Genomic DNA, 6,000 nt, shown 5'->3' on the forward strand with positions numbered 1-6,000 from the left:
GAACTAGATATGGACACTACGAGTTCTTGGTTATGTCGTTTGGACTAACCAATGCTCCGGCAGCATTCATGGATTTAATGAATAGGGTTTGTAATCCGTTCCTTGATAAATCCGTGATAGTGTTCAGAGACGACATTTTGATTTACTCAAAAAGCCAGGAGGAGCATGGCAGACACTTGCGAGAAGTGTTAGAAGTCTTGAAGAAGGATAAGCTGTATGCTAAGTTCTCCAAATGTGATTTTTGGATTCGTGAAGTCCAATTCTTGGGTCACGTGGTCAACCAAGAAGGGATAATGGTTGATCCAGCAAAGATTAAGGCTGTAATGAAGTGGGAACAACCGAAAAGTCCCACGGAGATCCGAAGCTTTTTAGGATTAGCCGGATATTACCGAAGGTTTATCCAAGGCTTTTCTTCGATTGCTACTCCATTGACAACTTTGACCCACAAAGGAGCTACTTATGCTTGGAGTGAGAAGCATAAAGAAGAATTCGAGAAGCTAAAGAAGAAACTATGCGAGGCACCGATACTTTCTCTACCCGATGGAGTTGAAGACTTCGCTGTTTATAGCGATGCGTCTGGGGTTGGATTGGGTTGTGTTTTGACCTAAAGAGAAAAGGTGATAGCATATGCATCTCGACAACTGAAAGAGCATGAAAAGAACTACCCAACTCATGATTTGGAGTTGGCAGCGGTAGTTTTCGCTCTGAAAATATGGAGGCATTACCTCTATGGCACCAAGTGCAAACTTTTCACTGATCATACGAGTCTCCAATATCTCTTTAATCAGAAGGAATTGAATATGAGGCAACGACGCTGGCTAGAATTACTCAAGGACTACGACTGTGAGATACTTTACCATCCCGGTAAAGCTAATGTAGTTGCTGATGCTCTCAGTCGGAAAGTCAATCTTGAAAGGAAAAGTCCAAGAGCGTTGAGAATTGAAGTTGTCTCGACTATTTTAGAAAGTATAAAGAAAGCTCAAAGCGAAGCTTCTGAGAAGAATGACCGGAAACAGGAACGTTTGGGCAAAACGTTGGTGTTTGGTACAAACGGTCATGGATTGAAGGTGTTCCAAGATCGGATTTGGATACCTAAGACAGGAGGAGTCAGAGATCTTCTGATGGAAGAAGCTCACAAGACCATGTACTCGATTCATCCCGGTAGCACTAAAATGTATAGGGACCTGAAACCCTACTACTGGTGGCCGACGATGAAGCTTGATGTTGCAAAGTATGTGGCCGAGTGTGTGACTTGTGCGAGAGTCAAGACACAACACCAGAAACCGTATGGGAGTTTAGAACCTTTACCTGTGCCTATGGGTAAGTGGGAAGACATTGCTATGGATTTTGTCACTAAACTACCCAGAACAAAGAATGGTCACGACATGATTTGGGTGGTCGTTGATCGATTCACTAAGAGTGCGCATTTCATAGCAGCCAGGGAGAAATGGTCTATGGAAAAGCTTGCGAATTCTTATGTGAAGGAAATTGTGAGACTTCACGGTGTTCCACTAACAATTGTGTCGGATCGTGATAGTCGTTTCACCTCAAGGTTTTGGAAATGTCTACAAGAAGAAATGGGTACCAAGTTATGTTTAAGTACAGCTTACCATCCGCAGACTGATGGTCAGAGTGAAAGAACGATACAAACACTTGAAGATATGCTGAGAGCATGTACCTTGGAATTCCTAGGTAATTGGGATGAACAATTACCATTGGTAGAATTTTCCTATAACAATAGTTTTCACTCGAGCATTAAGATGGCACCTTACCAAGCTTTGTACGGACAAAAGTGTCGTACGCCGTCTTTCCGTCTTTTAGGCTGGGGAAAAGCAGTTTATGGGACCGGAGATGGTTCGTCAAACTGCTGAAAAGTTGAAAATTAGGGAAAGAATGTTAGCAGCTCAAGATCGTCAAAAGAGTTATGCTGACAAAAAGCGAAGACCGATGACTTTTGAAGTTGGGGATTCGGTTTTACTTAAAGTCTCGTCGTGGAAGGGACTTATAAGATTTGGTAAAAGGGGAAAATTAAGTCCAAGGTTTATTGGACCGTTTAAAGTTCTTAAGAGGATTGGGAACCAAGCTTACAAGCTCAAACTACCAGAAGAACTGAATGGAATTCATAACACTTTCCATGTGTGTAATTTGAGGAAGTTCACGGGAGAAGTTCCCGACATGATTCCACTTTCGGAGTTGAGAATCGATGAGAACAAAAGGTTGATTGAAGAACCAAAGGAAATCGTTGACCGAAAGACAAAGAAGCTGCGACGCAAGATGATCGAGTTAGTGCTTGTCCGATGGAAACACACGAATGGGCCGAATCTCACCTAGGAGACGGAGAGTGACATGATGGGTCGTTATCCGCATTTGTTTGTTGATGTGTGATTCCGGGGACGAAATCATTCTAAGGTGGAGAGAATTGTAATGCCTGTGTTTCTAGGCTTGTCATTATTGTTGGTATAATAGTCTAGGTTAACCTTTGTAACCCGTTTTGAAATAATATAAGTGTATTATTTGGGTATTATGTGTTATGTGCTAAATTGTGTGTCTTAATTTAATTAAGAATAAAAAATAAGCGTCAAAATGTAATTTTAGATAAAGCCTATATTTATGGATAATGTTGTAGTAGTTGAAACGAGGTTTCCGAATATATAAAGAATGCCGAAATCCGAGTTATAACGAAGAAGTTATGACCTGTCGAAGTTTCGCGACAGAACCGGCACGACCCAGCGCGACCCAGCGCGATGTAAATAGTGAATTTAAGGTAGATAGATATCTATCCTTAGTGATCTAAATGAGAATTCAATATCTCAACGATAGTAGTGCAACGACGGAAAGACGGACGGAATCGGAGTTCAGATGAAGGAGTTATGAATTTCGAACGGAGTTTTCCTGTCCCGGCCTACTAAAAATAATATATAAGTAATATACTTATAATATATTAAAAATAAAGTCAAAATTAGCCAATGGAGTCAAAACGAGAGTTGTAGATCATAATCTCACCTTCGCGGCGATATAAAGAACGTCGAAAACAGAGTTCGTATGCTAAAGTTATGAATTTATGAAGTTCGGGGCGCGAAACCCCAAAACTGTCAGAGACCACGACGTGGCAAGGGCCAAAATTGCCCTATAAATAGATTTGAAGGGCCAGCCGTTTAGGGTTGCTATTTTCTCTCTTCTCTCTCCTGTTTTGCATCGATTTTCGTGCCAGAAGTACCCCGAAGCCCCGGTAATATTCCCGAGTCCCGAAGCAAGTCCCGAGATCCCGAAGATCCCGAGAAGTGCGGTTTCCGAGCCGAAGCTCTGTCCGCGAGAAGTTCGATTTTTGTAGAGATCTTCCAGATCTACTGCGGATTACTACTTTTGCAAGCCGTAGTGCTGTCTGATCATCTTCTGATCAAGTGAGTGTATACTACCTTTCATAAACGCAATAATAATACAAGTATGGTTTGAGTGTATTAAGTATATTGTTGTTTATACGTGTGAGTGCGTTGTTACTTTCTCCTAACGTATAATTATGAAGTATTTTATACGAGATACGTGTTATGTGTATATTTTGCTGTTATGTGTGTGAATGTATATTCACTTTCCTCTATCTTACAGATCTGATTATTTCTATATGAAATACGTGTTATGTGTGTGTGCCTCATCTGTTATATGGAAAATGTATTGATCAACCATGCTATGCAGGTTTTGAAAATATGTATAAAAATGTATGTTTTTATCTACTAATATGTTGGGTAGAACATGGGTAGATAGTTGGTGTGTAATAAACAGATGAGAGGCCTCGTTGTTGTTTTGATCCAGTCATCTAGCGGAATTTAGATGACGACCACGGACTTTTCTAGATAGTCTAGTGGAACGCTAGCAGGCTCATAACCTGTAGGTGTTAATGAACTTGGGTGTTCATTCGCTGTATTCCATCCCCCTCATGGTTGCCTTATTTGACTTATATTGCTGAGGAACCCCCGCAACATGTGTTGTCACCCCAATGAAAATATTCTTAGATTAGGTCCCTTATGTTAGTTATTTTAGGGACGTAAAGTGAGGATAACGGGAATGGGTAACTGGGTTATTGTTGGTTGATAATAATTAATTTAATTATTAATTGTGGGTTGAAAACCCTATATGCTCACCAAACTCCCAAGCCTGACCCACTCAGTTTTATTTGTATTACAGGAAGTGGCGCAAGGGCGTAAGATGGATGAACCATCAAGTTGTTTTGTTTACAAGTTTGTATATGTATATATTTGTTGAATGACTTGTAATGTTATCGTTTATGCTTATTGGTCTATATCGGAGCATGACACCCCGAGTTTTGATTGTATAATGAAAAATACATTTCTTTTATGAAATGCTTTGGTAAACATTGTTTTATCATGTTTTGTTTTTGGGAGCAAATTCCGCAACTCTTTCAAATCAAAAGGATTTACTCTGAATTTATTTTAAAAGCATAAGTGAAAATCGGTCTTTTCTGCCCAAGACTTTGGGGATGTCACAGTTGGTATCAGAGCATTAGTTTAAGCGAACTATGAATTTTTAGGATTTCTAGACTTAAACTTAGAATGCTAAGTGAAATTTTGAGATGTGTGTCTGTTATATTTTAGACACGAGCACCAGTTTATTTTAGGAAAGTTGCCTAAAATGCTTTATGTGCTAAACGTTATATGTTGCCATATATGATATTATTTGTTCAGATCTATGGTCTGTTGCCGACCGGATCTAGAAACTTTATGTGTGTAGGATTCTAAGCGTACGTCTACAATATTAGAACTAGCATGTAAACGTTTCGGAGTGATAAGGATGATTTGAAAATCTATCGTGAATATGGATATAATTTCACCTTATTCGGTGTGTAGATCAAAAATGGTGAGAACAAGAAGTGGAGTTGGAAATGCTGATGAAAACAGGAATCAACCACCAGTGATTGAACAAAGACCTATCGTAGCAGCAACACCTGAGCCAATAACCATGGCTGGTGTGCAAATGATGATTCAAACAATGTTGGATCGTCAGATGGATGAAACTAGACGGTTGCTTCAACAGAATCGTGAAGAACTGTCAATTCGTGTGGAAGAGCCTGAATTAAATGAAGGACACTCGGAAGGTGGAAACTTCAGTGGATCAGTTGGTCAAGCCAACCCACCAATAGTTAGGCGAGACCACCATGATGGAAGGAATGATGGAATGGGATGCAAGTACAAGGACTTTCTAACTTGCAAACCATCGACCTTCAATGGAAAAGAGGACCCGATAGGAGTGATGGATTGGATCTCTGAAATGGAGTTAGCCTTCATGACTTGTGGCTGCAGAGGCAAGTTGCAGACCATCTATGCAGTGCATCAATTACGAGGTGGAGCCGTTCATTGGTGGAACACTCTAGGGAAGACTTTAAGCCCAAATGAGCCATTGCAATTGTCATGGGCAGAGTTCTTGGTGCAGTTCAAGCGCAAGTTCTGCTCGGCTCAAAATCTGTTGGAATTGGAGAACAAGTTTCTGACACTAACGAAAGGCAGCATGTCAGTTGATGAATACACCAATAACTTCACCGATAAGATGGAGTTTGCCTTGCGTATCGTTCCAGACGAGCTGATGAAGGTAGACCGGTATGCGAAGGGACTCCCATGGGAGTACGAGGTGCCAGTACGTCAGGCACATACTTTAGAGGCAGCTATCTGGGCTACCAAGTCTGTTGAGAACATGATAAAGGGGAGAACCACCAACAAGGTTGAGGTTGGTGAGAAGAGGAAGTTTGAGGGAACATCTGGTTCCGGTAAGAAAAGCAAATTTTCAAAATATGATTCGAAAAGGTTTGGTGGGGGAAAAGGAGGAGAAGCGAAGTGGTGTGATAAGTGTAAGAAAAAGCACTTTGGGAAGTGTAGCGAGGATGTAACTTGCTACAAGTGTGGGAAGGTTGGACATTTTGCCAATGAATGTCCGAACAACAAAAGGATGTGTTTTGGTTGTAATGAAGAGGGGCACATTTTGAAAGACTGTCCG

The sequence above is a fragment of the Lactuca saligna genome, chromosome 5, assembly GCF_052625555.1.
Source record: "Lactuca saligna cultivar CGN05327 chromosome 5, ASM5262555v1, whole genome shotgun sequence".
NCBI lineage: Eukaryota > Viridiplantae > Streptophyta > Magnoliopsida > Asterales > Asteraceae > Lactuca > Lactuca saligna.